The sequence below is a fragment of the Mastigoproctus giganteus genome, chromosome 1 (assembly GCF_048544385.1).
Source record: "Mastigoproctus giganteus isolate SK-2022 chromosome 1, ASM4854438v1, whole genome shotgun sequence".
In the NCBI taxonomy this organism is placed as follows: Eukaryota; Metazoa; Arthropoda; class Arachnida; order Uropygi; family Thelyphonidae; genus Mastigoproctus; species Mastigoproctus giganteus.
Window position 1 is genome coordinate 6667988 of NC_143575.1, and position 15678 is coordinate 6683665.

The following is a 15678-nucleotide window of genomic DNA, read 5'->3' on the forward strand; positions in this document are numbered from 1 at the left end:
ATGTGGATTATGAAAAGGATTATAATACGTAAATATTCACTTTTTATATAAAAGAAACCTTGATAACAAAAACAAATTGAAAATTTTGCATCAAAGTGAGCAAAATCTAAAATAAGGTTCCTTTAACTTTATTATTTGAACATGTTACACTCAGTCATCTCTTTTTGGTGATTTGTTTTTCTTACTTAAACATCTCTGCTTTTAAAATCCTTCTGGATTACTTTGAGTGGCAAATATTTCAGGAAAGACATAACCAGCTCTATTGCTGTCTTGTAAGCTTTTTCAATTTCTATTGCGGAAGATTCCTCGAAAATTCTAGGATGCATAAAAATCCAGGAGAAGACTTATGTTGCTCAATAGGAAGTTGCACAATTTTATATACAAAATCATCAGATTAAATTTAAAAAAAACAAAAAAAAATCTGAAATGAAATGAAAAATTGTGCACTCGAGACAACTGAAATGCCTTGACATATGAATCGTAGATAGTAATTAATTATTCAACTTTTGTGAAATTAAATTTTTACTGGTATTACTGATTATTTGTATATTTGAAACTATATAGATTAAAGGTTGATCATTTAATATGCGGAATGACAGCGCCACCGTACAAACACTCAAGTATCGACGAAATGTTAATATAGGGCAGGAGACTATGTCCAGGAATATGCTACAGAGCTGCAAGTTCTGACACCTTGTTTGGTTGCAAAATGGCTTTACATCACATGATATTAATGCAAACCGTTTTGTGAGCTGCATAATGGAAGGCTTGAAGAGTGAGCAATGTTTGTTATTCGCCATTGTGTTCTTTTTATATGAATGCTAAAGAGACTACGAGAGAAATGTCAGAGGTTTACGAAAACAAGTGTTTGAAGAAAATGCGATTTTCAAGTGGCATGGAAGGTCGAGAACTGTGGCCACAACGACCACTCAAAGGCTTATCAAGCAATGGCTTCCGAGAGTGCTTCTAGGAGTGGGTTCATCGATGGCGCAAATATCCCTACTTCGAAGGAGATTATTTCGAAAGCAGGAAGCACCAGCAGATCTCACGAGGAAGATTAAAATTACGGTAGGTCCATTCCGAGAATTAAATGATCAACTTATCCATCCTTCGCGAATATCTAGTTCATCATTAAAATCGAAACCATTCTTACTCTGGGTTTGAATTTTTAAACTTTTAAAAATTTTATTTAATTGTTTACTTTATATTTAATCTCAATTGTCTTGTAAACCAATCTTATGTCAAGGGGTGCAGATACAAGCGAATTTATTTTAAGGTTATTTCATATTTGCAAATAAAGGATTACTGTTATTAATGTATAAATTATACGACAACAGAAACTGCAGAATTCGTTAAGTGTATCTATGTATTAGGGGTTACAAATAAACATATTTTTTCATATCCATATCTATTCCAGATACAAATACGAATATATCTATTCGTATTTGAAAAACATAAAAATAGAAAATTAATAATTATTATTTTATACTTCCAGCAAAAACCCTTACAACTTAATGGTTAAAACTTTTTTGTGCACAGTTCGCAAAAACAAAGTAAAATAACGCAATATTAAAATTCAGAAAAGAAACACTAATAAAATAAACTTGGAATATCCAAATATTTGTATATGCAAAAAATACAGTAAACGACATAACAATTATAACATATCTCCCTCTCTCCCTGAAAAAATACATAACATGCTATTTACTCTTCGAAATTTCTAGATTCTGATAAAAAATTTATTTTCAGGTGCCGCTATTATTTCCTTTTATTTTTGCTGCAAACTCTTGTTTACAGTTTTGCCTATGTATAATTTCATTGGCCAAAATTCTGTTTCAGTTATTATAAATTCACATTGCTATATTTGTAATATCTCTATATTTATCTCTATATTTACTTCTATTTTTGTTTTAAAATCTCTTTAGTTTAACTCGTATTAGGCTAAAATGTTTCTAGAAATTTCAGTTATTATTATTTCCGGTTTTAATTTTGCGTCTTCATTGTGTCAACTGTAAATTTCAGAAGCCATTTTCTAAAATATTCCCCTTTTAATTCTAGTTATTTTACATCTTTCTTTAATTTGGCAACTAAAAATTTTTATCCCCACTTTCATTTATATTGATAACTGAAAATATTTCATTTTCATTTAGGTTTATGCTTTTTTCCATTGGCTTGTGGTTTACATCAGAAATGAAGACACGACGTTGTTATTTTGTTTACAGTTCCGGCCGTTGGCACCTGATGAGAGGCCGGTTTTGCAAGCTGTGTGGCAACATCCTCATTTGATCAATTTTTATGTAATTATTATGCATATTTTATTAGTTATCTTCACTCTCTGTTTTTCTCCAGACGAAAACCCAAACTTCTGGAAGATAAACCATGACACCTTGCTGAAGACCGACTAACTCGGCCACGTTATGAAAAAAAAAAAAAAAAAAAAAAGGGACATAAAATTTCCTCGCGTCCTTAACGGATTCAGGCCTTTTTCATTCGATGTGGAGAGCATACTGAATATATTTACTGTGCAATCTGCGAGGGTATATTTGTCTGCAGAAGTTGCAGGTTGTCGGCTGGAAAACCGGAATAACTTACGGAGGGAACCTCTCACCCTCTGCTAGAGATCGGCTGCTACAGTTTCATTACATGATTACAGAGGACTTTAGAAATTCCTGCTTCATAGACGGCCAGACCTTTCCAAAAGGGTGGCAGATGTGACGTGTTTATTGTGTCAAATATGCTGGAGGTACCTTTGTGCAAACACTCGATATTGAGCTCCGTTAATCAATGTTACTTTTGTTCTTCAGATGGCAAAGGTAGCGGACTTAACCGAGTTTGACAATGGCCAAATTGTAATGGCCAGACGACTGGGTCAGAGCATAACTGAAACGGCACGGCTCGTGGGATGCTCATGGTCAGCCGTGGTTAGTACCTACCGAAAGTGGTCCGAAGAGGGGAAACACACGAACCGCCGGCGAGGTGTTGGACGACCACGGCTCATCGATGCTCGAGGTGAGGAAAGACTCTCCCGGATGGTAGGTGGCAACAGAAGGACGACTGTGGCACAACTAGCCGGTAATTGGAATGTTGGTGACGGGAGTAACGTGTCACAACACAGAGTACATCAAACCCTGCTAAAAATTGGGCTGCGTAGCCGCTACAAGTGCCCATGAAACCACGGTTCACCGGTGACAGTGTCTACAATAGACACGCGAGCATCGAAACTGGATCTTGAGTGATTGGAAGAAGGTCGTCTGGTCCGATGAATCACGTTTCCTATTGGACCATGTGGACGGCCGGGTACATGTGCGTCGTTTACCTGGGGAAGTGATGGCGCCTGGATGCATCATGGGACGAAAAGCCGGTGGCGGCGGTTTCATGCTTCGGGCGATGTTCTGCTGGGATACCAGGTCATCCAGGTGCCGGGAACTCTGACGTCTACCACCTACCTAAACATCATTGCTGACCAGGTACACCTTTCATGGCAACGGTCTTCCTCTCTGGCGGTGCCGCCTTTCAGCAGGATAATGCGCCATGCCACACCGCCCGGATTTTGTTCGAAATTGGTTCGTGGAACATAAGGAAGACTTCTAGGTATTGCCCTGGACTCCAAATTCCCCAGACATCAATCCCATCGCGCATCTGTGGTTTGTGTTGAAACAGGAACTCCGATCAGCGGCGTCTCAACCACGGACCTAGCAGTTAGAGGATCTGCTGGTTACGTGTTGGTACCAAATATCACAAAACACATTCAGAAATCTTGTAGCGTCCATGCCTCGCCGGGTACGAGCTGTTTTGGCTGCACATGGAGGACCAACAGCATATTAGGAGGTAGGTAGTAATAATGTTTTAGCTCATCGGTGTAGGCGCTCTCTGTCTGATGTGAAGTTAGCTTATGATCCCAAGCTAATTTTTCATAGGGCCAAACTGCATGCAGAGATTCTACAATAAGACAAAGCACTGACTACACATCTCGGATATGAATACCACTATTAAATATACAATATCAAAATAATTATCCACCACATATATGATATGAATATGAGCATCATCTGTAACACCTTCGCAGACGAACTTTGGCTTTTGAAGTTGATTGCCTACGAACGTTGGAGTCATTCAGAATTGCAGACATCCAGGGTTATTTTAATTAAACTACACATATTGATAGAGCACGGTTCATAGAGATCATTAAAATGGCCAAACAAAATAATTTTTAAGTTATGAATTACTCCAGCAGTAGCTCCTACATCATCAAGTGTAATTTCTGTAAATTGCGTGTGTTCTTTAGTCGGTTTGCCAGCTTTTTTCTGGACGAAAATAATCCAAGTTTTTGGAGGGGAAATCTTTGCAGCCCACGCCTGAAATAAACTAACACAGCCATGGTGTGGAAAAAAACCCAGGAGAGTAACGCTCGGAAACCACTGAATGGAGATGCTACAGAGAGTTCATCGAGTTCTTAGAGCAAAGCCTGCCCTCTGCCCTATCAAGTAATGCCTACAACTGTCAAGATTTCTAATTACAAATATTCTTGACGCAGATTTCTACAATTTGTAAGAATTGTAGGACTACAAGCAACATGTGATCATATTTTGCAACCAGACGAGTGTAAATAAAGCCTGAGACTTAATCTAACCCCTTTACATCGATGAGTACATTTAAAATGTTGAATAGATACATATTTTTTTCACCCTCCCTCTCCTAAAAATCCGATTTCAGATCACAATTAAATTGCATAGATCGCTGTCGTTGCCCTTTTTACAAATCTTAGATTCGCTAAAAATTCTAATGTTCATCGTCGTGAATAGTAATCGTGTGACTTTGCCTCATTTTTTTTTTCTCATTTTATTGGCCTGTTGTATTGAGAGAGAGAGAGAGAGAGTTATTGTTATTTGTTATTGTTATTTGGTTTTTAGGAGCATTAGCAACTAAGGCCATATTGCTCCGGTGCGGTGGTCATTCCTTGACCTTTCCGCATACTCCGTATTTGGTGGTGACGGGCTCGAACCCCGGTCTAATCAAGAAGCGTGTGGTACGCACTGCTGCTCCTTCCCACCTGGCTACGGAGGCGCCAGAGAGAGAGAGAGAGAGAGAGAGAGAGAGAGAGAGAGAGAGAGAGAGAGAGGTTCGAAAAATCGAGCTGATTAAGAACGGCCAAGTGACTTTCTCTGAGAGCTCTCTTAAGAAAAAATACTTGGTTAGAAGCCAAAGAAAGTAGAAATGAAAAATATTTTCCAGTTAGTTATATTGGGATTAGATGAGTAAAGAAAAGGAAAAATTAATGAAGGATGGAATGAATAGGAGCGAAAACAGCAGCCAGTGATTGGATGAATCGTACGACTTCGGGTGTAATATGTTATCCCTTTATTCACTTTAATCAGTGTATTGGAAGTATTTTCACCAGCAGAGTTTTTGTCAAAAAAAAAAAAAAAGTTCAGAGTGGCAGCCTTGAAAAGCTGTTCTAGTTAGTCGCTGTGGACATAGCAGTTAAGAAGGGTTCAGTTAAAATTTTTGCTTCCTCCGCGTTAGAAAACAATCCTTTACATGCGTTTCATACGTAATGTGGCAATAATAGGGTAAACTAACCGTCAGTTCTTAAGTGGATCAGGCCAATGGAAGATTGGTAGCTATCAGAGTTGTTTATTTTTTGCCTTAGTGTGTACACTTGTTTCGGACACGAATGCGCTATTTTCAAAGAAATTGATTGGTATTTTTTGAAGCAGACAGCAACTCCACACATTATGATGTGGACAGCACCGTGTTGTGTCCTACTTTTTTAACGATACAGTCGACAAGCACACAGCTGCGTACCAAGGTTGTAATCTCCCTCCCCGCTAAACGTGACGGGCTCTGGGCGATCACTTCCTGATAGATGGAATCAAAGCATGAATGTGAACTCAACTGTACCTTTAGAAACCGTTGTACCTGAGAATAATATTTAATATTAGTATTAAATCACTCCAATCTATCACTTCAATAGTTTTTCTAGTTCTTCCTTGAATTTATTCAAACCATCCATTTCCGTGACAAAGGATGGAAGCTTGTTCCAGCAATCAACCACCCGTTGGCTGAACACAAACTTCTACACATTTATTCTGCACCCATCCTTCCTCAATTTGAATTTATGCTCCCTCATGTGCATAGTCTGAGCAAAAGGGAGAATCCCGTCAGCACTGAGTTTGCTCAAGCCATTCAAAACCTTAAACACTTCAATCAGATCATCTCACAGGTGCCTGGTCTCAAGACGCTGCAATTTGCAGAACCGAATCCTTCTTGGTAACAACACCTCTTTGTTATAATAGATCGGGTTGGGCAGTTCGTTATGGAAAGTCGCGATGGAACGAAGCGAAATGCTATGAAAAACCGATGTCAATTGTTTTTCTGCTTATGTACCAAACCAAAATGACAAGGAGATAAGGACTGTGATTGTGAAGTTATGAATATTCTATGATCATGCAACCTTATTCCGAGACCGACTAACTGGGCCACTGTGTGTGTGAAAAGGCCAAAAACATTCCTCTTCTCTCATCTGGATGGAATTCGAACCTAAACCTTTTTCAAATGATATGGAAGGACAGCAAGGGTAACCACTGTGCTCGCTGAGAATGCTTCGCCTCGTCACAAAAAAAAAGCCTATTTTTTTAATCATTATAATGGATACGTAAATGCATCAATGATTAAACTCCAACTTGTTTTTTTTTTAAGATTGCTTCAAGCTAACTTAAAAGAGAAACATTTCGAAGCGAAAACCTACCCGTCTATTGCAGCTGAGTTATCTATAGTACCGTTCAAGTAGAAGAAGAAGAAGAAAGCGGATATATTTTATTCATCGAGGAAAAGAAAACCATAATAGGTCCAATAATGTAAATAGCTTTCGATAAAATACCTAAAAAATATAATGAAGAAATCCATTTCGCCGTTTGTTATCAGCGTTTCTCATGAGGAAGTTTGATAAACTACAAGCGCCCTCCTTAGGATAGCGAGTAATAATTTAGGGAATGCAAACTGTTAGTATTAAAAAAACTCCATTTTTATTAATGGTGTTTCATATTTCAAACTTTCTTATGTTTTTTTTTTTTTTTTGGTAGCTTTCTTATGTTAAACACAACAAAACTACTCTGAAAACTTTATAAATTCAAAGCAATACGTAGACAACACTAAATTAGTGTTCTGCATATCGCAAACAAGTCTTACCTGCTTTCATTGTTTTCCTTCTCTACCAGCAGAGTTCAGCAATTTCTCAACAGAACCTTTTGCCATCTACCTAGCTCTTAATGAAACCTAGCTCTTTTTTCCATCTGCTTAGCTCTCAGGATGAAACACACAATTACCACCCCTGCTGAAACAAATCAGAACTGATCCAGCTGAAGACAAACAACATACAGTGGTATTCTGCTAGATCCCAGCTCATTGTGGAATACTCGGAAATGAAAACGCAGATCAGGCAGCAAAACAACCAATAAATTCAAATATAACTGATATGTAGATTCCTGTCCACGACTGCAAAACCATTATACGAAAGGCCTACTACTCCCAATGGAGCCGACCAGGCTAGCCGGATGGGTAAAGTGCCTGCCTGGCAAACCAAAGGTCGCGGGTTCGAATCCCACCTCGGGCTTGGATCAGAGTAGAAAATGCAAAAACCTTGGGAGGTACAATATGGCTACAGAAGCCGATGTGCCAACAACTAACAAAAAAAAAAAAAAAAAAAAAACCTCCAAATGTAAAAATATATGGAGACGTAGCAACAATAAATTTATGGAAATTAAGATCCAGCCATCCTTCTGGACCTCCAGCACCAGAAAAGCAAGAAGAGAAGTGGTTCTTGCAAGAGCTTTGGACACTCTCGTTTAACTAATCTTTACCTTATCAGAAGCGAAGGCCCTTCATGGTGTATTCACTGACTAATGTTCTCAGAGTAAAACATATTTTAATTGACTGCTCCTATTATCAGCAGAAAGGTTAGAAACATTCCCATCTGACAGAAGTTTCCTATTACAATGAAGCACATCTTGGAAAATGAAGCAAACCTAGATGTATAAGATAAGGATGTTCTCTCACCTCTAAAAACTTACACAGTTGAAACTATTATATTAATAATTTGAAAGACATAATATGGCCACTATAGCCCTTATGCCAAAACCTTCAACAACAACAACAACTCAAACAATAACAAAATGATACAAATTACCTTTTAAATGAAGGACTTAGATTATTATAAAAAAACTACATAACAGATCTATAAACAAGGAAAGTACGCAGAAAACGTGAATTTAATTTGAGTGATGAATAAGATAGGAAAGTATAAAAGCCAAACATTTTGAAAAAATGTTGATTTACAGGATGTTTGGTATTCTGCATTTTTCATAGAGCAAGAGTGAGCTACCGATTTCTTCGGCACGTAGGCCGTTATTGTATCCAACTTGCAGTAAACACATCAGAGGTTAATTTAAAAAAAAAATCTGTCATATTAGGGCCACCCAAGGATTACCTCATCTATTAATGTTGTTAAATTGTGCGTGTTCCCAGGCCGATTTGTCTATTTTTCTGGTAGAAAACCCGAGTTTCCGGGGAAAGGGACTTTTCCATCCACGCCTGATACACATTAACTCCATAAAAGTTCCTCGCGTCACTGACGAAGAACCATGGCCTTGTCCACCCGATGCGAGGACGACGATTACGAGTATAACCATTATGCTATTCCAGAAGACAAAGGCTAAGTAAAGGATAATTTAAATTACCTTTTGCCGAATTCGTAATAGTATCTCGCCTTTTAAATAAATTGCAGATTGATCATTTGACGATGGCATTTGTTAAAAGCGGTGCGACAGTAGTAGCAATACGAAGGCAACTCGTGGCGAAAAGGACAAAACAGCATCAGTTATTTTATTATTTCGAAATTTAAGGATAATTTTAGTAAAATTTAAAAGATAACTGAGAGTTTATTTAATGATGAAAAATTCAGCACGGGTAAATAACTTAGGATTAATTAAAAAGATTGTTTATGGATACAAAAAGAACATTTTAAAGATAATTCAAGAAACTTTAACTACAATTTAAAGATAACTCAATAAAATGTTAACTATACTTAACAACCGTTTAAGGATAACTCAAAGATGTTTAATAATAAGGATCATTAATGATTTCATAATTTTGGTAGAAGTAAAAGATAATTAGGAACAGTTTAAGATAATTAGGTTGATAATGATTTAAACATAGAGGAACGTTTCATTAAGCTGATAGCAAATTTCAGGTGTTAAGGTTATATAACTAAATGTCCAATTTGTTTTCAATATCAAACGGAAAATCAGTGCGCAAAGTGATTCTCATTTTCAGCAGCGAGTTTTAGCCAATCCGTTGTTCATCTGAAAGCTTTGCAGCCTTTCAGTAAGGACCGAACTTGTGAAAAGTAAAGCGATCACATATTTCTACAGCCAGTAGAGACTATTGACAACGTTTGTCTTCCGAGGATAACCTACCGATGAATGGACAGACGTCTGTGGTGCATTTGAAACAGTGGAAGCTAGACGGCGAAATTTTCTGGCAATTGCCTCTAAACTCAACTAAGATACCATTGCTGCCAATTTTCTCTCTCTCCCTCTCTCTCTCTCTCTCATGTTCTCTGAACCCTTAGTGATTCACACGTGCGTGAGCAGCCCTCCGGTCTGCCAGACTTCCCGTGTGCAACAGTAAGGAGAACACCTCATGCCGTTTCTATGGAAACGGATCATCGCTCCGGCTGCAACCTGAGTTCTATGAAGTGATGCAGTATGGAGCAGAAAGGTCAAACCAGGGATATACATTACTACCATGGATAGCGTTGCTGCATGAGCAGCATGGAACACAGTGGAGGCAACCATACAGGTTCACGCCCCTCTATGATACAATGTACACCATTCGGAATGATATTCATTTGTTGTTGAAGCTGAGACCAGTGTGTCACAGAACAGCACGCATGTTATAAACTGTGTTCACCTCAAGCACGGAGAACAATCTGTCTGCAGAACATACGGCATGTAGCTGACCGTAATTTCATTTTTTTCCTTAATACAGTGAGTGGGGAATGAAAAAGAGAGCCGACATTAGCATTAGACAAGAAAGGAAGAAAGAACGATAACGGGGAGAGAAAGAGGTAGGGAATGAATACATTCAGCTAATGTAATTGAAAGCATCACACATCGCCTGTGGCTACAAAAATTCCGACTTGAACATCAAAAGTTCTCGTTCCTAGGAGAGCGTTAGAAGATATTCGCTTGCACATGTAGCGCCGTCTGCTGTCAACTTTCATTAAACACTTTTCAGAAATAATTGTGGAGCTGACAAAGCCAAATACCTTTACCACAACTTGCTTAGATACTCCCGGCTTTTTTCTGAATAAAAAAGCAAATTTCCTTGGATACAATGTACTTTTCTTGAGAAAAACGGAATATAAAATTAAGCTTGGCTTCTAGTTAATCGGATTGTGAATTAGCAGGCGAGACATTCCTTTTTTTCTTTAATACATCTTGTGGTCAAAGAAGACTGCGCAACTCCATGAGCAGCTTTCTCTCCATCTATCAAAATCATGAAACACAAAATGATGAGTGTGGATTCAATTACCCGGGAAAGTTCTTGAAAGTGTATTCCAATAATGGCATGGAAAATGATAGACTTAAATCTTTTTTTTAAGAAATGAAACACGAGAATATAAATTCTGAAAATATTTACCATGAGACATTGTAGTTATCATCCGACCATGCATAAAGAAAATAGTTGCAATAAATCTCTGTTGATAACACTGGTCAACAAATTTTCAATATTTTTTTGTTTCTTTGATGAAAGTATTTTTTCTGTATTGTTTTGCATGTGCTGAGTTGAGAAATCAGCATTAAAAAAATTATTTTGCTTAAGTTTTGAAAATATCTGCATTTTTAGTTGTTGAAAAAAAAAGGCAAATCACATTGATCAGAAAAATACATAATATTACTTGATTCACACTTTACGATTCTTCTTCTTCTTCGCCTGTCGTTTGTACCCCACATCTGGGTCTTTTTTACACCTGCATCGAGTAATTGAAGTAATTGATTACGCAAGAAAAGACAATGCTTTACTGTCCCATTCGCAAAGAAAACGGCAAAGTTTTGTTTCCCTGCTGAATTCCTAACAAGATAGCAATAACTTTAAATTCACGGCAGATCTGCCATTGGTACTCATTGTAGTTGATGGATTCAATAAGAAGCTTCATGTTATCATCTCCTATGGTTCTTTCATATATACTGCATGGCCTATTGGAATTAGTGGTAGTGCATTGCCATTATGTAGTATTGCTTTTAAACTCAAAGCAATACTACTTGCAATAATACAATATTTAGAAGAATCTATAAAGAGCCTCTAGTCTTGAGGGTTGTGGTCAATATTAAATGAGTTCATCAAATCATTGATGTCAGTGCAGGTAAGAAAGTTATTTTCCATTTTAAAAACTGGGTAAAACCCACTTGGCGGCACGGTAAACAGACACTTTATCATTACCTTGAAGGATATTTCACTATTGCAGTCTTGAGCCTAAAAGTTCTGCCGTATTTTTTTGGTGTCTGCGCAGTAGCACAGTGGTATCGTCATCGTCCTCCTCACACCGGGTGGAAAAGGCCCGGTTTTGAATCCTGTCGCCCACCTTTAATGGGCTTTTTTCACTCCGTGGCTGAGTTAGTCGGTCTCAGGCGTAGATAGCAAGGTTTTTTCCAGAAACTGGGGTTTTTCGTACAGCAAAACAGGCAAATCGACCACAGAACACACGCAATTTATAACATAATACATATACGGGTATATGTAAGAAATTACGGCCCTAATATAATAATTTTTGATTTTTTTTGGTAAATAAAGGCCTCTGATAAGATCATTTAATTCATTTTGCATATTTTTGTGTACTTCTACAGAGGATAAATTGGAAATAAAATCTGGATCTCTTGATGTGGAGGGTTCAGGTGTTTTATCTCGGCCATCACCTCACTCTTCATCAGATTCTAAAACATATTCAGCTGGTGTGCTCACGAACGGGAAGTCTTTCTCTGTGGGGTACCGGTCGAATAGCAGATGGTATATTCGGGTAACTTAAGGTCCACTTTTTCTTCTTGGAAATCTCCTGCTGAAAAGGTGGTACCGAATAAAAATAACAGGCCATTATACGATCTAAAAGCGCTTTCCATATCATAGGCACGGCGAAAGGCATTAAGCGGCCTTTCTGATTTAACCAGCTGCAGAGATTAGAAGAAGCATAAGTATTGAAACAAATATGAGGCGCCCAGCTTTTGTCTTGGACTGTCTGCAGGGGTAGCAGAGTGGTATCGTTTTCACCCACACCGAGTGAAAAAGGCCCGGATTCGGATCCCATCGATGACGCGAGGAACTTTAATGGGCTTTTTTCACTCTGTCTCAGGCGTAGATAGCAAGGTTTCTTTGTCCAGCAAATAGGCAATTCGACCAGAGAACACATGCAATTTACAGAGACAAAATAAATCTACGGGTAGATGTAGTCATTTACAGGGAACCCTAATATCATAATTTTTTTTTTGTCTTGGTCCCCAACCTTGCAGGAAAAATAACAGTTGTATGTTTTTTTTTTTTATTATTATTATTATTATTATCGGAGGAATGGCAATCTTCTGCGATGCAAATATCACTTCACTACAAACATAACAAAAATGACCTGCATTATTTACACACTTACGCGGCATGCTAAATTGTAAGTTTTTGCTTAGTCGGAAACAAGTGTAGCACGGACAGATGCCTGTCTCAGACTGACTGTGCCTCAACACCAATGGCTGCAATGTTGCCACACAAACTGTGCCCCAAGGCCAAATTTCCCTAAGTATCAAGATAACACGCGCTGAAGGTGACATGCACAGTATCGTCAAAACTATAGAGCTAATATCCATTTTAACTGTCATCTTCGTAGTTAGCATATTAATATTGGTCGAAATTGACTAATTTTATTACCAAACATTTTAGTTGTTGACAGTATTATTTACAAATGTTTAAATTAAAAAAATATCTTATATATCAATAGCTTCGATAAAAATTTCAAAATGTTATTATAGTAAATAGCATTTGCTACATAATCATTTATAGTATCGAGTGAATTCTTCTCCTCCAATAGTTTCTCTAGTTCTTCCTCAAACTTATTCAAACTACCCACTTCCACAACATCAGATGGAGTTTTGTTCCAACAATGATCTACCCTCATGTATTCGCACCTCTATCTTGCAAACATCCTTCCCCAATTTAAATTTATGCCCTCTCGCGTGTAGTCTGAGCAAGAGGAGAATTACATCAGCATTTACCTCACTCAATCCATTCAAAGCCTTCAACGCTCAATGAGATCCCTCGCTGGAGCCTAGTTTCCATAAACTAAAAGCTTTCTTGGTAAAAGTACCCTTTTCCCCCCTCACTAATCTCGCTGCTCTTCTCTGCATCCGTTTCTACAGACCCACATCCTTCCTAAAATGAGGCTTCCAGACCTGTATGCAGTACTCAACGAGTGGCGTAACCATTGTTTTACACAAAGGGATAATCACTTCCTTATCCCTGTTGCCAAAATTCCTATATGTCATTGACAAAACCTCCATGAGCTGTTCTAGCCGCCTGTCTGCACTGTTCAGAGGGCTCATACGTATTGCTTAATTACCGCGAAGTCTTTATTGATTCTTTACTGATGTTTTTAAAACAGTAAATCCAAAAATATTAAAAACTTTGTAGCTAAAAACTGTTTGAAAATAATGAAAATCACAGACACTAATTTTACAGGTCGTTTTTCATATGACATGGTAGCACACTAACATTTCGCTGCTTAGAGAAGTTAATCTGGTGAACGTTGGCCAAATCTTTCTCTGTTCATTATCTACTTGAATCCTATCCTACAGATAGCAGCGAAACAAAATTTGCATATCCTCTTTTAAGGGAAAAGTCGAAGACTAAATGGATACAAACTTTTCATCCCTGTGAAAGAGAAACTTGATCGAAAGAATTCTGGAATCTGGAAGATGGAACTGGTAAAGCTTTTTCAGAAACCAGGCAAGGCACTGAATGATCTAAGGAGCTATAGGCCTATTTCTCTCTTTTGCTTAATCTTGGCAAAGTATTTGAAAGACTGTTGTTTTTAAGGATTAATCAGGTAATGGATACAAGGGTTGCCATGTTAATATGGTTTTAAGAAAGCACACTCTGCTGAGGATGATTTAATGTCTTTTACTAGGGAGGCTACAGAAAAATATGTTCTGGCTGTATTTATAGATTTTACTGGTGCTTTTGACACTGTCTGGCATGACAGTATTCTAATGCCACTTAGGGAAATGCAATGTCCAATACTATTGTATCAAACTATACCAAGCTATTTAACTGAAGGAAAAATTATACTTAAGGAAAAGCATTTAAAATATGAGAGAAGTCTTGGGAGAGGCCGCCCACAAGGATCTGTATTGGGACCACTATTTTGGAACCTGGTGCTTAACCTATGGTTACAGTTACAGGTTCCAAACGTACATAAAATTGCATATGCTGATGATTTGGTGTAATGTGTTAAGGGTAATTCTAGGTCAATGTTAGAGAACAGGTTGTCTCAAGGGTTAGACAGTTTAGCCAAGTGAGCTAATTTGGATAAACTAGTAATTTCCAGAACTAAAACAGTAATGATGCTTTTAAAAGGGAAGTTAAATTATCAGCGTCCCCCTAAGGCAACATAAAGCCAGAATTAATTGGGGTACAGAGTCCCTTGGTAGCAGAGATTAAGTACGTACTTGGGTTTAAGAACAGACGACAGCTTTCATTTTTGTCACACTTAAATCATTTACATGATAAAGTTAAAATGTTTACCTCTGCTATAACCAGAATAACAAGGTCGGAATGGGCTCGAAAAGAAGGGTACTCAATTTATACTAAAGCTGTTTTTTATTACCAATTGTAACATATGGAGCGTCTGTGTGGTATCACAGAGTAATTATCGTAAAGATTAAACAGAAATTGTGGTCAGTTCAGAGGTCTATGCTTTATGCTATTATGAATGTATGCAGACGGTTTCAACCAATGCTATGCAGGTGCTTGCTGGCCATTTACCACTGGATTTGTGTATAGTTTATCGGGCTTATTGTTATTTTATTAAGAAAGGTGTGACTGTCTCGTTCATGAACATTACTTGTGATCCAACTAGTGATTTGGCCATGGCCAGGAAGGATATATTACAGCAGTTGATACGTAAATGGCAAGAAAGATGGGATTCTAGTGACACTGGAGAGGTAACTAGGTTATTTGTCCCCAGTGTCACTATTACTTTTTCTAATACAATTAATAAATGGTTTTTCACGGCAATGTAAACATCATATGTCCTTCCTGGCCATGGCTCACTAAACTTTCTTTGGCAAAGGAGGCAAAGGAACACAAAAAAAAACGAGTTCTTTACCTATGTAAACTCTAGAAGGAAAGGGATGAATCAGATTGGTCCACTGGATATTGATGGTTCAACAGTTGAGGATCCTGCTCAGGTGGCTAACAAACTAAACGGGTATTTTGCATCTACATATTATTTTAATTTGGCAAGTTCTCCATTATGTATTTGTGGATTGCCTGAAACTTGGAGCCATGTTCTTTATGACTGTAATTTATATACTGTGCAAAGAGAAAGTTTGATGTCTCAAATTGAGGATTTTAACCATGGTA